Source organism: Phascolarctos cinereus, unplaced genomic scaffold, assembly GCF_003287225.1.
Source record: "Phascolarctos cinereus isolate Bilbo 61053 unplaced genomic scaffold, phaCin_HiC Scaffold_4;HRSCAF=312, whole genome shotgun sequence".
Classification (NCBI taxonomy): Eukaryota; Metazoa; Chordata; class Mammalia; order Diprotodontia; family Phascolarctidae; genus Phascolarctos; species Phascolarctos cinereus.
The window spans coordinates 573531848-573552043 of NW_027555847.1; positions in this window are offsets into that span (position 1 = coordinate 573531848).

The following is a 20196-nucleotide window of genomic DNA, read 5'->3' on the forward strand; positions in this document are numbered from 1 at the left end:
GGTACTCTGAGCTTGATTTTTCCATTTTATAAATGAGGAAATTAGGGGCAGCTAGGTGGTGCAGTGGATAGAGCACCAGCCCTGGATTCAGGAGGACCTGAGTTCAGATCCGAACTCAGACACATAACACTTAACTAGCTGTGTGACCCTGAGCAAGTCACTTAACCCCATTGCCTAAAATAACAAAAAACAAAAACTAACTAACTAAATAAATAAATGAGTAAACAAACAAATAAATAAATGAGGAAATTGATACTCAGGTTAAATGCCTTTCCCTTGGTCACACAGCCAGTAAGTGTGAAAGGCAAGATCCTAAGCTAAATCTTCTTGACTTCAAGTCCAACACTCTCTCCAATATGTCACACTCTTCTTATCTAAAGAAAGAGGAAGGGGACAGGTCCAAGATATATTGTAGAATAAGAGTTAATGAAAGAGGAGATGATGATGAGTAAATACTAGAATAAGAGAGCTATGGGGTTAATTAGGATTGTTGGGGTCCTTCAGGTGTCCCTGAAGACCAGGATAAAAAAGAGATTGGAAATGAGGAACTCCCCTGTTGGCTGATGTCTCCTTCCCTAACTAGTGAGCCACTCCCCTAACTAAAAAAGAACAAAAACTCAGTAATACCAACCAAGACATCAACTGTGTTTGACAATATAATTGATATTCTATGCCCACAGTCCCTCACCTGTGCAAAGACGATGGAGAATGTTTTAAGACAATTTCAGCTTGTATTACTCTCATCACCAAGAAGCTCTAAATTGTTATCAGTCTATCTATCTATTTATCCATCTAGTAAGAAGTATCTTCTTTTCCTTTTTGAAATTACATTTTGTGGGACACTAATACACTGTTGGTAGAACTGTGAACTGATCCTACAATTTTGGAGAGCAATCTGGAGTTATGCCCAAAGAGTTATAAAACTGTGTATACCCTTTGACCCGGCGATACCACTATTAGATCTGTTTCCTGAGGTCATCAGGGAACAGGGAAAAGAACCTATGTATTCTAAAGTATTCCTAACAGCTCTCTTTGTGGTGGCAAAGAACTGGAAATTGAGAGGATGCCACTTGATTGGGGAATAGCTAAACAAGCTGTGGTATATGATTGCGATGGAATAATACTGTGCTGTAAGAAATGATGAGCAGGTTTGTTTTAGAAAAAACATGGAAAGTGAAATGAGCAGAACCAAGAGAACATTGGCTACAGTAACAGTAATATTGTTAGAGAAAACTGTAAAGAAGTTACTAAGTAATTCTAAGTACTATAAGTAATCAAATCAAGTACCACCTCCAGAGAAAGAACTGATAAACAGAAGTATGCATAGTATGGTTTTATATATATATCTATATATACATATACATGCATACATACATATATATACATATGTGTGTGTGTGTGTGTGTGTGTATGTATGTCATATGGTGGCCTTCTCTCATGCTGGCCTGGGGGCAAAGGAAGGGAGAGAGACAGTTTGGAACTTAAAATGTAACAAAAAATAAGCAAAATTAGGATTTAAAACAACAAAAAAGGAATTAAAATTTGATATCTCTTGTTTTTATGTTGACTACATTTCCAAATATATCTCTTCTCCTAAGTCCATAGACTAATCCCTTGAAACAAGGAATAAAAGAATAAAAAAATTGGGGGTGTGTGTGTGTAAAGGTCAGCAAAACTAACCCAGCAAAACTAAAAAATCTGATGATGTATTCAGTCTTCCACATTCATAGTTCTCCACCTATAAGAAAAAAGTGGAAGGAAGTACCTTCTCATAACTCTTCTTTGGGGCCAACTTTGTTATTTTCATGAAAGCTTCTTAAGAATGGGGATTCCTTCTTTATATTTGGTCCCCAACATCTAGCATAGTGCCCGGCACGTAGTAGGAATTTAGTAAATGCTTGCTGATTGATAGATTATCATTTCACAGCACTCACAGAACTGTAGAATCACGGAATTTGAGAGCTGGCGGAGACTCCAATGGCCATCTAGTTCAATCCATACGTGAAAGGAATACCCATCCTAACATGGTGGACAAGCAGTTATCTAGCCTCTTCTTGAAGATCTCCCACTAATGAGGGAGAGAGCCCACTGTCTTTAGTTTCAATCATTTTGATTTTGTTGGTCTTTCCTTTATATTGTTGGCGTCAGTGTGTAAGTCATTTTCCTAGTTCAGCTTATTTCACTGTGTATCAGTTCTTAGAAATATTTCCATGCTTATCTGTATTATTATATTTTTTGTTTCTTACAGCCAGTAGTGCTCCATTATCCTAATTTACCACAACCTGTCCTTGGTTCTCTTTGAAAATGGACAAACGACAAAAACAACACACCGCAGCTGATTTGACTGTGCCCCAATGTATGAGCAGCTGCTTTATTTCTAGTTCTTTGCTACAACAAAAAGTGCTACTATCAATCTTTTGGTGTCTGTTTGGCCTTTTTTTTTTCATTGACCTCCTTGGGCATGTGCCTAGTAGTGGTGTAAGACAGTGGCCTAATTTCTGTCCAATTGCCTTTTTGTTTTTCCAGAAATTTTCCAGAAATTCCACCAAATAGAGTTCCTTCCTAAGCAAATTATCATTTCCAGGTTTATTAAGCACTGCATTATGAGTTCAATTCCTTCTGATTCCTTCTTCTTCTTCTTCTTCTATTATTATTATTCTATTATTATAATCTTATTATTCTAGGCCAAGTATATTTGAGTTTAGTCCAGTGATTTAGGTTTAGGATTAGAAGGCACTGAGAAACTTGTGGGCCATAAAATACAATTAAAATGACTTTATTAATAACGAAATATAAAAGGATATAATTTAGGTTAAAAAAAATGCTGTAATTGAAATGAAACACTTACTTCCATCTGCTTCCACATTCAACCCAGCAATTATCTACACTTGGTTATAAAGGTGTTCTTATGGTACAGGAGATCCGCTGAAACCTGTCGAGTAACCAATTCCCCATAGGCTGAGCCTTTTGTGCCTAAAGGGGTTAGGAAGCCAAACCAATAATTCAAGGCCCAACTCCCTAGAGCCAAATAACTTCTGAGAGGAGCCTCCTTGCTGTTCTGTTAATTAACATTTCTATTTTTTCACCAATTAATAATAAAATTGGCTAGCATTTATATAGTACCTACTGTGTGTCAGGCACTATGCTAAGTACAAATAATAACTAACATTTATTTATATAGTGGTTTCTATGTGCCAAGCACTTTACAATTATTGTCTCATTTGATTCTCATAACCCTCTGAAGTTGATATTATCACCCCCATTTTACAGTTGAGGAAACTGAGGCAAACAGAAGTTAAGTGCCTTGTCCAAGATTATAAAGCTAGTTAAGTGACTGAGGTGGGATCTAAACTGAAGTCTTCCTGACTGCAGGCCCAGTGCTCTATCCACTGTACTTCCCAGCAATTTGTTGATTTATGTTTTATAATATAATCTGAGGTCTAAAAGTGCTATTTCTCCTCTTTCCTGCTTTCAAGAAATTATTTTCCTTCAGATTTTAGCCTGGTGACACCACTGGGCTGAAGTCAAAGGGACTTCACCATTCCTTGTCCTTTACCTACCCTCAGGGTTTGCCTTGTCTTCTCAATAGAAAAATCAAGGTCCCCAGTCACATTTGCTCCCCTCGCTCATATTCCTGAAGAGCAATTCTATTTTTGGCTCTAGTCTAAGGAATTCTCCCCATCAAGGTGGGTGGGGATGGTCAGGGGAAAAGAAAAGGTATCCAGAATATAGAAATGATCAGGTATGGAACAGGTAGTTTTATTTCCACACAGAAAAGGGAATGTTAAGCAATTTTTTAAAATCACAGAATGGTTACTGATATTCGCGGCTCATTGAAAGGTTTGCAGTTTCTTTGTGCGGGCTGCTAATTAGCTAGTTTACATTTTACCTCACTGAGTACAGACCAATTAAATGCCAAGCAGATTCTTTAGGGTGGGCACCATCTCTGGTAGTGACTTTTCCTTCTTTTGTATGGTTTTCCTTTGTGGCTATTTCTGCAGCAATTGCTCGGTAGACACTGCCCTGCTTGGGTGCCTGGAAGAGAAAGGTGTTAGCTGCTTTTTAAATATCTCACAAAGCCCTGTATCAAAGAAAGAAGAACCCAATGGGAGGAGGCTCCATTCCAGATACAGTGCCTGGTATGTGGCAGACACTGTGCTAAGTCCTTCCTCTTGTTTGTCCTTCGTTTTTGAAGACGATCAATGACGTCACAAGTGATGTCTTGACTCGTGGGTGAATTGGATTTAAGTGAGGCAGAGTCGCACAAAGTCATCGGTCTCACGCTGTCTTCCAGAGTCATCCGAGTCCATTGGCAAGACAAAAGTCAGGGTGACTGCTGATGGTCTGGAATGGAGGAGATGACCTTGACATCTTCGATGTCTGCCCGAGCTCTAAACGTTCCACAGTGCCTGCTTCAGCTGCCTTCATGGCCGTTGAAACAAATCGTTCTCACTTGCCGTTCTGCCATGCTTGGCGTAGACACCCCACTAACTCACCAGTGGGTTGGACGCCTGTTGCTCACTCTCCACCTGGTTTAGCCCATCTACCCAGCGTGTTTACCAGCGTGTAGCTGATGCACATGCTATATCTTCTTGGAACCACAGGTGAGTGCTGAGTGCCAGGTAGATACCAAAGGTGGAACCGCAGTCCTACAAAGGGCTGGGCAAGCCCTTCCGCCAGAGGTGCTAGTCCTTCTTGAACACCTCATACACCCCTGCTAAGTGCTTAGAAAACAAAGAAAGGCAAAAGGTTGTTTCTGTCCTTAAGCATCTCACACTCTAATGTGGAAGAAAGCGAGCAAACAAATGAATACAAAGCAAGATATATTCAGGATAAATAAGAGACAATTAGCAAAGTGAGGGCACTAGAATTAAGAGGGGTTGGGGAAGGCTTCCTGTAGAAGGTGGGACTTTAGTTGGGGCTTAAGAGAAGTCAGGGAGGTCAGTAGTGGGAGAGGAGGAGGGAAGAGCATTCCAGGGATGATGGGCAGCCAGTGAAAATGCCAGGAGCCAAGAGATGATGTGTGGGTGGAACAGTCAGGAGGTCAGCTCCACTGAGACCATGAGCACATGGGCAGCTTGGACAGTCATCCTTACGCTTCAGGGTTTGTCTGTGGATTTCTGGCTTGAATCTCTTAGACATCATGGCCAACAATAAGCAATCAGAGGATAGCTATATGTGTTCTGAAATGTTTGGGGTGGGATAGGGGAGACCCTTTATCTTTCATGTCCTAAGGCAGCCTGACCTCAAACTTCCATGAACTTGGCTGCAATGCCTACTGATTATGCTACCAGGAGGAGCTTTACTAGACATTTTGTTCCTTCAAATGAATTTTGTTATTATTTTGTCTAATTATATAAAGTATCTCTTTGGTAATTTGATTGGTACAGAACTAAGTCTGTAGATTAATTTAGGTAGCATTTATCATTTAGGTGGCATTATCATAACCAAGACACTAAAAATCCCTCCAATTATTCAATTTATTCTTTATTTCTTTGAGGAACATTCAAAAATTGTATTCATATAGATATTGAGTGTGCTTTGGTAGATTGAGTCTTATGCATTTGGTAATTGTCTTGAATGGTATCTTGCCCTTCTTTTATTCCCTTCTGAATTTTCTTTTAATTGCTGAATAAAAATTTTACTGATTTTTGTGAGTCTATTTTGTGTGTAACCTGTTATTTTCCTGAAGCTTTTAATCGTCTCAGTTTTTTTTTTTCTGATTCCTTACGGTTTTCCAAGCAAATCATGATGATATTGGCAAATAGGGATAATTTTGTCTCCTTTTTGCCTTTCTTTACTCCTTTAATTTCTTTCTCTTGTCTTACTGTTACTGCCATCATTTTTAGAACTATATCAAATAACAGTGGAAAAAGAGGGAATCCTTTGCTTACTCTTGTATTTATTAGGAAGTGATTTCTCGTGAAATCACTAATTATCTAACTCCCTCTAACTTTTCCCTAGCCATCCAATCTCAAAAGTAAAAAATAGAGAGGCTCACAACCAACTACAATATCCGATGTATTTATCATGATCAACTTCTCAGTTTATGGAGAATCTTTAAATGGTGCGTCTTTCAGACTGGAAAAAAAATTAAAAAGAACCTAATGCTTGAAAGGAGCATAAGACTTACCCTGTGGTGCTCCTGGCCAATTTTACTTTTGCAAAACCAGTTCTCGGCACAAGTCTTCTCCCTACACTCTCCAGGGAAGGGAGGGGAAGATGTCCTCTTGAAGGACATGTTGCATGATTGCTTAGTCCAAAGACAGCCCTGGGAATTGAATTGTACACCAGCTAGGGGGTTCAGGGAAATGCAGATGAAATATCTGTTTACTTGTGCAGTAAATGACGGCAATGCCTAAGCAGTACCCTCACTTTCTTCCTTTCTGGTAAACAGCAAGTGTAATTCAGAGATGGTGCTTCAAAGCATTGTGTCTATAGGGATCTTCCTTCTGGCCAGCCTTAGGGCCCTCCACATCCTCTCTCTCAGTGGGCATAAACCCAGAGGCTCCAGTCGTGATAGGCAGCATCTGGAGCTGTCTCCAATAAAGGAAGATTCCAAAAACTTAGAGAATTGAAATTCAGATACAGGTGAGTATCTCTCTTCAGGGCTACAGGCACAGTGTCTAGAGCACAAACTTGGAGTCAGAAAGACCAATTATGTGACTCTAGATACATTATTTTAACCCTCTCTCAGCCTCAGTTACCTAATCTGTAAAATGGGGATAACAATAGCACCTACCTCCCTGGTTTGTTGTAAGGATCAAAGGAAATAACATGTAGAATGTTAATGTGGTCTGGTATATTTTAAAGCATTCTGTAAATGATAACTATCATTATTAACACTGCTGAATTTGAGAGGACCTGGGCTCTGGATCTGGACTCTCTGTTAGAAGGGGTTTGGAGGTCTCTTCACCCCAGAATGACTGTCATGTATGGAAGCATTCTTTATTTTGCTTTCTTTCATGGAATCCACCTGGAAAAGAAATCATCTCAGTTATCATCCCCATTTTAGAGATGAGGAAATTGAGGCTCAGAGGGTGATTTGGCCATGGTCATGCACCTCTTATCAGAGGTAAGATTCAAATCCAAGTGTGACTGATTCCAAGTCTAGAATATTATCCACTCCATGAGGTTGACTCTTGACTTCAAGAATTCCAATCTTGGATCATCAGCTACCTGCTGGACATCTCCACTTGATATCTCATAGACACTGTGCATGCAACATATCTGTTACAAATCCACCCTCCTCCTAACTTCCCTGTTTCTGTCAAGGGCACTACCATCCTTCCAAGTCACCCAGTTTGCATACTTGGTGTCATCCTTGTCTCTTCCATTTCCCCTGCTGCCTTCTGCCTCATAATCAATTAGATGCCAAATATTGTTGATTCTATCTCCACAATACTGACACAGCCACCACCCTAGTTCTGGCCCTCATCACCTCTTCTTATACCATTGCAGTGGCCTCCTAATTGGTCACCTTGCCTCAAGTCTCAACCCTCTAAAAAAAATTCCTTAGCCTGTCCTTTAGAATCCCTCACAATCTAAATCTAACCTATCTTTCTGGACTTATTTCACATTATATCCCTTTATGTATTCTATATTCCAGTCAAATTGGGTTAGTAATTGCTACTTGAACTAAGTCATTCAAATTCTTGCTTCCATAGCTTTGTGCAGATTGTCTGTCCTTTTTTGCTTGTAACGCACTCCCTTCTCACCTCCACCTTTTAGAATCTTTGTCTTCCTTCAGCGTATGCCCCCTCTTTCACTTACAGGAAGATGATCTGATACCCCACCCCCTAAATTATTCAAACTCTCACAATCTCCTTGTATTGATTTATCTGTGTAGATATTGTATACCACCACTGCCCCAGAAGAATTTTAACTCCTTGAAGAAAGAGGATTTCATCTTGGCATCCTCAATGTCGAGCGCAAAGCCTTAAAAGGCAGTTAATAAATACTTCTTGAGTTGAGTGTTTCCTAGCCACTTATGTTCCCCATTCAGTCTGATAATAGCTCAAAATGTCTGCTCACTTGGGTTCGAGAGACTTCTTTTAGGAAAAGTATACCAGCATAGAATGGCAGCTAGGTGGCGCAGTGGATAGAACAGTGGGCTTGGAACCAGGAAGACTCATCTAGTCTCAGACACTAGCTGTGTGACTCTAGGAAAGTCACTTATGCTGAAGGAAACGGCAAACTATGCCAGTATCTTTGTCGAGAAAATACCAAAATGGGGTCACGAAGAGTTGGACGTGACTGAAACACCTCAACGATGACACTAGCATGCCCAGTTTTGCTTTCTTTTTGTTCAGTAGCATCATCTCCTTCTGATTTGCATTGTCCTAAACCCAGCCTCTTGGTTTCCTTTGTTGATCAAGGCTGTTCCCTGTCCTTTTTGTGTGTTGCATGTGCCCAGAAAGTGATAGCCCCTCTCCCTCCTCATTTCTATTTCCTGGCTTTCCTGCCTTCCAAGTCTCACCTAAAATTCCACCTCTACAGGAACACTTTCTTGATCCTCTTAACGATGGTGTCATCCCTCTATTGATTATCTCCGATTAAATCAGGCTTTACCTTGCTTGTACATTCTTGTTTGCATGTTGAATCCCTTATTAGACTGTGAGCTTCTAGAGAACAAGAATTGTTTTTGCCTTTCTTTGTAGCCTTAGTAGGCACTTAATAAATGCTTGTTGACTTTGCTTGCCTCATCACATCCACAGTCATGGTAGGAGAGGTATAAGAGAAAGCCATCAAACTATCTATTAAATATATCTATCCATTAAATTCTTTCTCCCAATAATAATAGCTCACATTTATACAGCATTGGTTCCTGGACAAGCAAATTCCTTTTCTGACCGGTACTATGTAAACCTTTGGCTTCATGTCAAAACTGTTCTTTTTTTTTTTTTTGTGAGGCAATTAGGGTTAAGTGCCTTGTCCAGGGTCATACAAGCTAGTGATTGTTATGTGTCTGATGCCAGATTTGAACCCAGGTCCTCCTGAATCCAGGGCCAGTACTCTATCCACTGCGCCACCTAGCTGCCCTGAAAATTCTTCTTCTTTAAAGGCTAACTTAACTGGTTGTCTACCATTCTACTCATAGAAATTCTCTAAAGAGACCTTTCCTCTGTTCTACACACAAAACACCTATACATAACATCCTTGATATGAACTCTCATTCTCCATTAGCATCCTTCGAAATTCTAATCTCTTCTGTCTTCTCTCAGTTTTAAAGGTTTTTCTAGGAAGCAGAATTTTCCAGTCTTTCATATATTAATTGAATCAGCCAACTTGTCCTGCTTTCTGTACCCAGAGATCATTTACAGACCCCCCCAGTTTTTTTTGTGACACTCCCTTCTAGAGTATCATGACTCAATAAGACTTGTTCCAAGTTCCTTTCTCCCTGTTACTATTTCTTCTCAAAGAAGAAATTCACATTGGCGTCTCTACAATTTCCCTGTCTCCAGGCAGACTGAAAGTACCCCCAAATCTGCTATCATTTGGGGGGAAAGGGGCTTTCTTACACTTGGAACTAACCATGAAGTTCACCTGGAAGGCTAAAATATGGGTTCTAAAATTCCATAATATGACAAGTCATGGTAGAAGAAATAACATGTCAAAGGAAAAGAGAGAAGGAAAGAGAATAGGGTCCATTAGGGAATAATAATAGGCAGAATTTAAATAATATTTTAAAGTCCACAAAGCTCTTTACATATGTTATCTCATTTAATGTTCACAGCAACCCTGTAAAGTAGATATTATCCCCATTTTATAGACTATAATCATCATCGTCATCATCACATTTACACAGCACCTACTGTGTGCCAAGCATTATGCTAAGCACTTTACAAATATTATCTAATTTGAGCCTTACATCAACCTTATGAGGTAGTTGCTATTACTATCCCCATTTTACAGTTGAGGAAACTGAGGCAAACAGAGGTTAAATGACTTGCCCAACATTAGACTGCTAGTACATTTCTGAGGCCAGATTTGAACCCATGTCTTACTTTCTCCAGGCCTAGCACTATATCCACTGAGCTACCTAGCTGCCTAGATGAAGAAACTGAGGCAGACAGAGGTTAAGTGACTTGCCCAGGGTCACACAATTAATAAGTACCTGAGATAGGATTTGGACTCCAAATCCAGCATAGTAGTCTCTCCACTATTATACCTAGCTGCCATTAGGGAACCAACTGTCTCTATTGAGAACTGTTTTAGCAGTCTTCAGTAGGGACAGGGCTATCCTGCCTAATGTAGACTGTTGGATTCTCTGTTAGTTGATCTATAATCATGAAGAACTTAGAATAAGCTATAGGCTGCCAGTAGGAAGGATATCAGAAGATTCTGGTCCCAGAAGGAGCTATAAAAATTTACTTGTACTAGGACATAAAAGTTACTGATAGAATGATGGAATCAGCCAGTGGGAACACCAGGAAATATGAGCAGAGAAGAAATGGAGCTCATACCCCCAAATCACGTCAAAGCCAGCAGCAGTGAAAGAGTACAGTAATACAGTGACACCAATAACAGAGATACAAGTTAGCCAAAGCCAATTTAATATAAATGCATGGGAAATCAGGAAGGGGGATAAGCAAACAAAAAGCCAAAAGCAAATTGAGATCACTTAATAAGGTATGAGAGATCAGGATAATAAGGGGAAATGAAACCATTTTTTCTTATACTATATATGATGCATCTTCCTTTTAAAAAAAACCAAAACATCCAGCCATGCTCCCTCTTGAATTTAAAGGGGCCAAACTCTTGGCTCTCAGAGTTAGGGCATTCTAGAATCGAGGTAGTTATTTATTACTATATAGCATCTTTAGTGAGAGCAGTTAGCATAGTAAAATAGCATTTGAGAACAGCACAGTCTTGGTGTTTATTATAAACAAGGCAAATTCCTTGCTTTTCTTTTTAAATTATATTTTTGTTGTGCTAAATGTCTCTGAAAGAAAGAATGAATGAATGGGGGGAAAAAGCATTTACTAAGTGTTTACTATGTGCCAAGTGCTGGGAATAAAATCTGAAAAAGTGAGACAGTTCTGGCCCTCAAGGGGCTTCCAATCTATCTGGGGGAGAGAATACATAAAAGAAAAGTACACCTTTGGGATAGATGACGTGATCTCCAGTCACCCTTCACCCTTCCAGTCATCTTCCTCTGGTTTTTTTTCCTAAAATGTAATACCCAGAAGTGACCACAGTATTCAGATGTGTCCTGGCCAGGGTAGAGTAAGGTAGAACTATCATCTGTGTCCACTGGAATGCTACACCTCCATTGTAATTGTTCTATCTGAGGTCAGGACATCAAAGGAGTGTCTCAAATGGAGACATTCTCAACTGCGTACATGACAGTTGAACAGAACTCACATTCTGAGAGTCAGCTTCACAGAGGGTCTCCTGCTAGGCAACACACAAATCCTAGTTTATTGTTAAATAACTCCTAATTTTCTTGAAAGCAGCCCGAGACACCTCAGTATGGGCAGCGTGGTTGCTGAGGAGAGGCTACTTCAGTTGAGGGAAACTTTGGTGCTATACATCTGTCCCTGTCATAGAAAGGCCTGAGATGAAGAGCATCATGCTTCTCCTAAAGATAGCGCTTCTGGCACTCAATACCACAAGTGAACTATTCAAGACTAGATTTTTTTTTCGTTTTGATGCTTTTCAAGAGGATAATGTAACAATGACACCCACAGAAATACATATGGATCCACTTGATTTTTAAAAGCGGGATTTCAAGATGAGTAAATCTCAAATTCTGGAACTTGACTTTATTGATGGACCTGAATCTTAATTATTAAAAAGAGAAAGAAACCACAAGGGTATTGGAAAAATCTTATTACAAAAAAAGACGGCTCATCCATAACTTACAGGGTTGGGGGTGGGTGTTAGGGACTTTTTGTTTCAGATAGTAGATGCCAAAAATAGGAAGCCAAGAAACAGTAACAGCCTTACAGAGAAGAGTGGGTATTACATTTAGCAGGAGAAAAGTCCTGGTAAAATTTTTAAGTTCAATCTTCCCCCCTTTTCCAAGTTACATGTTAAACTGTGCAACACATAGGCTGGGCATACTTTACCCAAACAATTTAAAAGAGCAAAACCTAAGAATTTATGCATGCTGCCATGAATAAATCATTAAGAACCATCAGGCAATTTTGGTTGCATATGGCAAAAGTATTTTTTCACAGTCTTAACTTTGAAAACAGCAGGATATGAGCTGTATAATAGTAGCTGGCATGAAGAAAGGTTTACGAAGCACTTAGCACATATTATCTCTTTTGATCATCTCAACATCTCTGTGAGCCAGATGCTATAGGAATTATTCATCCATTTTATAAGTGGAAAGTCTAAGACTTGGGGAGACTGGGACTTGCCCGTGATCATCCAGTGCCTTGGAGGTAGGAAGTCAAGTCAGGTCTCCTCTGTCTCCGATTTCTCTCTTGTTTTCCTCCTACATCCATGCTTGCATTCACCACTGATCTGGGATAGTTCTGAATGTTGTATTTGATTATTCTATTGCTAATATTTGTCACAGGTTTCACGTATCCACTAAGTGTAAAAAGGGTTTCAACATCAAAATAACATGAAAGTATCTTGACTCCAAGTGTAGCTTGTTGTAAACCCTTCTCCCAACTCTCATTTCCACTGATGAGTTAGGTCTCTGAGAGCAAGGCAATATCTTCCCTTCAGGGACCTAGGTGTGTCTTTGAGGGCCTTGGGATTATTTTCTAATACTATGAACTTGAGATCCTATTCTGACAAGTTCTCACTTCTCTCCCACATCTGCTCCTGAGTCTGGACTTTTCTACCTCTACTGCAGTGGCCTTCTCACCAGTGCAAATGACTACCCCTACAGTTGTGCTCCCCCCTCCCCCTATTGGTGAGTACCTACTCAGCTCTTCCATGCAAGGAAATGCCTTGGCCAGTCACAGCCCACTCCTCTCTCAGCTCTACTCCTGATTCTCTGGACCTTCCACCTAGCCTCCAATACCTTTTCTCTCTTCTCCCCTCAGCGCCCTTTTATATGTATCTTCCTGCACTGAAATGCATATTTCTGAAGAATAGAGCCTGTCTTTCTTTTTCCTTGTATTTGTATGCCCAGTGCCTGGCACATGATAGTGCTTGTTGATTTCTGCAGTATCAATCCCCAGTGATTCCCACCATCATTTAATCAGTTAAAATCGATCAGCTTTTACTTAAAGGAATATCTACTGAGAAAATTGTTGTTCCTCCTTGGTCCTCGAAGAGGACCAATGACATCAGGAGGGTGATGTCTTGACTTGTAAGTGAATTGGATTGAAATGAGGCAGAGCTGTGTAGAGTCATCAGCCTCACTCTCTCCTTCAGTCATGGGAGTCCAGTGGCAAGAAGTGGGTCAAGACAATTAACAATGACTCTGGATTCAGTGGGAGACTCTGGCCTTTTTAAGCTAAGGTCAAACCCAGGTCACTGAGAAAGCACAGAAGTGCAAACACATCCTCCTGCTTGAACTGGAGGCACAATCTCCCTTCTACCTTCTTGATCCCTGGGAAGAGTTGGCTTATAGTTAAAGTGGTTGTTACAGGGCATCCACTCCACCAAGTTCACATCTGAATTTGGCACAGCTGATGAATGAAGATGTTTGCTTGCTTGCAGAAACCAGCATCTCTGTGTGCTCCATGTTCATGGCGTGCCTGGCTTAGATCAACCAAAATGCTCAGGACTTTGCTCTTCCTGAAGACTGGCTGCCCAAGATATTGGCATGGACTCTAGTGTCCGGATCCTTCCTGCTCTCCAGACCTCTCAAAGCTCGCAAGGTCACAGCCTATACCTTTCTATCACCAATAATCTTTCGCTGAAGGCAGGAAAGAATAGAAACAACAGGGTCAGAAGCAACAGCAGGACCATGTTCTTTGTGTAGTCCTAGTGGGGAGAATAAGCTATTAGAATTCTCCCTAGCCATTGACTTAAATGGGAGTTAATTGTCTTCTACTTGAATGCAGCCAAGCAGCAAAGAGAATAAGGTCTAGTTTGGGGGGCTTTACATGCTCGGTTCTTGCTCAAGAGCACGTGAGTAGAATGGAAACAGTCATAGAATGCTCACATATGCCTTCCAATTCATGTGAGGGATCTCATCAGGCTCAGCACACTGTATATACTCATGAGGGGAAGGCTTTCATTGGTCACCTCTCCATTACACTTACAACTCTTGTGATCTGGGGACATACAGACTGAGTAAAGGTACCGCTGTCAATTTGCATATTAAACATGAGTCACTTTTTTCTTATTTCTAGATAAGAAACCAAATAAATAGCAAAATCAAAAGGGCAAAATTTAAAAACTGTTCTCAGCAGGTTGATAAATAGCTATTTTTACTATTACTATAATCCACAGCCAGGAAGAATAGTCCTCTCACTTTTTCAGATCCTTAGGTATGTCCTGAGGGATAGGGCAGACTTATAAATAATCATTGTTAGACACTGATAATTCACATCTTTCCCAATTTCAACACCATGCTTCAGCTACAATCTCATTCTGGAATTTCCCTCTGCCAGGGCTCTCCTCACTCTGAAATGTTTATCCATCCCTTTGAGTTTCTCAGTGTGGTATGTCCCTCTATCATGCCAGCCCCTTCTCTCATGATTTCCTCTGGTGACTCCATTTTGGGGAGGAATCCAGGCAGCTGGCCAACCTTCATTTCCCTCCCAGATGTTCTTTTTGAACTTCAATATCATGCCCCAATGCAGTAAACTTCTTCTTCAGCTCCCTTGTGGGTATTGCCTTCCCCCACTAGAATGTAAGCTTCTTGAGGGCAGGCACTCTCTTTCTTTTTGCTCATGGTTGTATTTCCAAGCTTAGCACAGGGTAAGTGCTTAACAAATCCTTATTGCCTTACCTTTGATCATGTAGGAACTGCATCAGGTGAATTTCAATATTGGACAATACTGCTCATTGTGGAGTGGTGGGCAGGATGTGAAGCTCTTACCAGTAATGAATTCTGGGCCCAGAGCTGGCCAAGGTACAGCCATTGCTGTGGGGTGATTTGGAGGCAGGGTGTATATATGCTGAGGGTATAGTGTGTGTGTGTGTGTGTGTGTGTGTGTATTTTCCCAGGGGTGTTTATGTAGCTAACATGAGTACTTGGGTGGTATTATAATTCATCTGATCATTCAACCAGTTCCTAATAGACCTACATGTACTATCTATCTGGTCCACATCTTGTTCCTAAGGATAACATGAATGATTGTCAAATGCTTTGCTGAAATCTAAGTCTCCTTTATCTACAGCATTTCCCCTACTTTTACTTTTAAATTGTTGCTTCAGTGTCTAGAACATTGCCCAGAGTGATTGCCAAGTACCTGCTCTTCAATGGCTTGGTGAAATGACTTGGCAATGTCAAGTTGTTTCTAGTTAGGAGTTCTGGCACTACTTATGCAGAGCACGTAATAATTCAAATGGAAAGAAAGAATTGTGAGAAAAATTCTTAGAATACAAGGCAGGAGGAGGAAAAAAAGCAATGGTTGTTTTATAAACATAGAAGAAAATAAATAAGAGAAAGCAAAATGAAACTGTTTGTTTGTGCCATCAGCTTAAAGCATTTGTTCCTGAATTGATTAAAATGTGAGGCAAATTCCCTACATGTCTAAATTACTCTAAGTAGGTTAGGCACTTAAGGAGGACCAATATTTGGTAGTTTAACTGTCTAAAAAAGCTAGAGTTGCTGATCTGAATTGCTGGGGGGGGGTGCGGTGTTTGATACTGGGAGTTTTCTGCGCAAATGAAATCATAAATCTGGACCTCCCCCCAAAACAAACCAAAACACCCCTGCCCATTCCAACCGCTACCATCACAACAAAAGTAGAAGTCTAAAAACATTAATGTACCTCCTTAACTTCCTAAGTATTCTGGAGAATGTTTATTGTTGCATTTTTGCAAAAAGTCTTGCATCAAGGAATCTCAGAGAAACTTCTAAGTGTACACTTATACACAAAATGCACCCTTATCTGAAAAAGTTACATACGTGTACCCTATTGTAAGAAAACCATTGCTTATTTGGATTGCTTTTGAAATTGTCAGTTTTTAAACCATTATTAGTCTCTCTCCCTCTCTTTTTTGATCCAATGTAGGGCAATGGCAAGCTTTTAAACAGAGGCCTTTCCCTTTGAATTCTGACACTTTTATGCCTAGCTTATATGGAATAGAGAAGCAATTTGGTGAGGGGGGGAAAGTATGCTGGGTTTGGAGTGAGAGGGACCTAGGTTAGTTCTGTCATTCTGGCAATGAATACACTTGGATTAAAAAGAATGAAGTCAAGACTGATGGTTAGTAGAGTGGTCACAAAAATACATTTCCTCCCCCCCAATCTTAGAATATTTATAATAACAAGGGGACAATATGAATTTTGACTGATTGTTCTAAGAATAAACTAGAAGACAATTCTTTTTTTTTTTGAGAATTAGAATTCATCTACTTCAACTTCACTCATTGTTTTATAGCTAAGAACAGAGGAGAAAGAAAGTGACTTTACAAATGACTCCTAGCTAGGTATAAGATCCAGGTCTCTTGATTCTCTGTCTAGTGCTCAGATATTGGTTTTGGTTGCTCCATTCAGCATACATTCAGAATAGCATTTGTATAAAAGATAAATGCTTTAGAGCAGACCACAAAGAAAACCTGTTGATTGACAATGAAATGAATAGTTAGGAATGTAGCCTGCTTCAATTCAATTCAACTCAACAAGTATTTATTAAGTACTAACTTATCTAAAGTTGTTAAAGGCTTCTAACTTACCTATGATTACTAAGGGGCATGGTTCATTATCCTAAAACATGATTACATGACAAAAACAGAAATGACAAAACAACCCTACGAGGTAAACAATCCAACAAACAAGAAGACAAGAAGTATTTATTGCTTACTATTTGCAAAGTACATAGGTATTAAAGGAGATAATTCCCTACCCTAAAACTGGTTAAGCTGACATTCAACCAACGAATCACTTAAGCAAGTGAGCATTTATGGAGCATTTATTATGTGTCAGGCCCTAATGGTAAGTTCTACAGAAACAAGGAAAAAGCAAACTTAGTCCTTGGCCTCTGGGAGCTTACATTCTAATGGGGAGGATGATATCAAGCAATCAATTAATAAACATTTATTTACATGATTGCACATGTATAACCTGTATCTAATTGCTTACTGTCTCAGGGAGAGGAGAAGCGAGGGAGGGATAGAATTTGGGACTCAAAACTTTAAAAAAAATTTAAATGTTTAAAATTGTTTTAACATATAATTGGGGGGAAATAAAATATATATTCTATATAATATATATTTATATATTTTAAAAGCTAATAAACATTTATTAAGCACCTACTATGTGCCATATGGGCAGCTAGGTGGCTCAGTGGATAGAGTGCAGGGCCTGGAGTCAGGAAGACTCACCTTCCTGAGTTCAAATCTGGATTCAGACAATTACTAGCTGTATGATGCTGGGCAAGTCACTTAACCCTGTTTGCCTTAATCCAATGGAGAAGGAAATGGCAAACCACTCCAATATCTTTACCAAGAAAAACCCACAGACTGGCTTAACAACAACAAGATATAAGGTAACTTTAGGGAGGACTAGCAATCTGGGGGACGAGGAAGGACCTCCCACAGAACGGAGTTGTTGAACTGAGTCTTGAATGAAGACAAAGTGCCTATGTTTTATTTTTTATCATATCTTTTCTGTTATTTAAAAAGTCATTTCAAAAGCAGGGGAGATAGTAATTCTGCTCCCCGCCCCCCCACCTTGGAATGGAAACTTTACTAAACCAGGTGTTGGATTAAGTCTGTGGAATACCAAAATATCCAGTCAATTGAGTACAAATAAACAGAAATCAGGCAGTTCAAGCAAGAATACAGTCATATGCTTGTTGTTGTTTTGTCTGATACAGCAACCGACTAACTGATTATTATTTTTGTACCTTTTAAGCAAACTGCTGTGGCATTGGCAGACCTAATTCCAGGGTTCCAGTCTTTCTTAAGGAACGATTTACTTTTCTCATTAGCCAAATATGTGTGTTGGGGGGAGGAGCTCATACCTGAAAGTTTTTTTTCTGTCATGGGGGAGAGATTTTCAACATATCTAATGTGATCTAATATGTCTAAGACGTAAAATGTTTGGTGAGCAAATGTCGTATCTTCTCCACTAGCAATTGTCCTATATCTTTGCCCCCTTTTTTTGATTAAACTCCTTGAGAAGGCCATATAGTGCCTAAACTTCCTTTCCTCTCCCTTTCTTTTAAAGTCTCTACAGTCTGTCTTTAAATCTCAATTTGACCAAAACTACTCATTTCACAGTTACCTTCCCAGTTGCACTTCTTGGGACTGGGCTCCATCATGTCCCCACAGCTGGGTACCTTCCCTTCCCTTTCACTTGGTGTTCTCCTTAACTTCAGGACTCTCTCTTTCCTCTTATAGCCAATCTATTGCCAAGGCTTGTTGATTTCCCTTTTGTAGCATCTCTTAAACACATCCCCTTTTCTCCTTGTACATTGGTGCAAACCCTCATCACCCCTCACCTGGACTACTACAATAGCCTCCTGGTTGTTCTACCTGTCACAAGTCTCTCCCTACTCCAGTCCATTCTCAACTCAGCTGTCCAAATGATCTTCCTAAAGCTCACTTACAACCATATCAACCCACCTGAATTCAAGTCACTCCCTACAACTTCCAGATTTAAATATAAAATTCTTTGGCATTCAAAAACATTTGTACTTTTTTGTTCCCTGCATTTCCATCTTTGTACACCCCACCTCACCAAGTACTCTGTGATCCAGTGACACTGGTCTCCTTGCTATTTCTGAAACAAGACAGTCTATCTCTAGGCATTTTTTCTGACTGCTCTCCCTCCTTACCTCTGCTTCTTAGCTTCCCTGACTTCCTTCAAATCCCAGCTAAAATCCCACCTTCTAAAGGAAACCTTTCCTGATCCCTGTAAATGCTGGTGCCTTCCCCCTGTTGAATATTTCTAATTTATCTTGGATGTAACTTGTTTGTATATGGTTATTTGCATGTTATTTCCCCCATTACACTGTGAGCTCCTTAAGATCAGGGACTGTCTCACACCTTTCTGTTTATCTCCAACACTTAGCACAGTGCCTGACACATAAGTGCTTAATAAATGTTTATGGACTAACTTAGTTTAATTTGTTTCCACTTGGACATTATGACAAGGCCAATAGATTCAACTACCAAAATATTTTATACTAAGCATTTTATTATAAAATTTAAAAATTATCTTTATTTTGAAAGCTGGATGAAATTACAAATGAATAAGCCAGAAGATGGCGTTGAAGATTAACCGTGTTATTTTTAAACAAGGTGAACTGGTGCTGTTTGAAAAGCTTTCCTTTAATGACTGTTGTTTTGTACTTTTGAAAGCGGAGGATGTGGATGTGTGAGGGAAATGATGAAACTGACTAAACCTGTGCAGAGAGGACACGTGTATGAAAGGCTGAAACCCTCTAAGAATGATTTTTGTTCCAAATCCTCTCCTTCCTCCTCCTCTGTCACTTTATCAGTATTTTAATGAAAAGAAACTTAACTGATTTAAAAAGAATGGGGACCAAAATCCAAATTGCTGTGGTGATTCTTTCTGAACAAAGATGCTATTTCACAGTTCTTGGCTAGTTTTATTATTTTAAGTTTTGTTAGGCACCCCTACTAGGGAGTGGTCTTTCTCTGAGATGAAAACTGGTTTCCAAGTGGGAATTAGAGTTTAGGGACAGCAGAATACTTGGATAATTTATTCTCCTTCTTGGCTACCTCTGTAATTTAGACTGGGAGGGGCAGTTTGATATATCCAAATACCCTCAATCCACCTTAATTCAGACACGATAGGGCATGGACATTTGACTTGGTATATCTACAGTATGAGACGCAAACTCAAATAGTGGACAGAGGTATGGCTTTGTAGAAGACCTGGGATGAAATCCTGCCTAGGAATGCTTCCTGACCCTGTGACTCCATAAGGCAAGTCACTAAAAAGTTTCCATGCCCCCAGACAGCTAAGACTAATTTACAAAGCAACTGCCAGCCCATATCAGTGAAATGAGTTTCCACAGAAATGAAATCTTAGGTCCAGAGCAAACAACAAACAAAAAGTGTGTGTATATTATGTTCTCCCTCTCTCTCTCTCTCTCTCTCTCTCTCTCTCTCTCTCTCTCTCTCTCTCTCTCT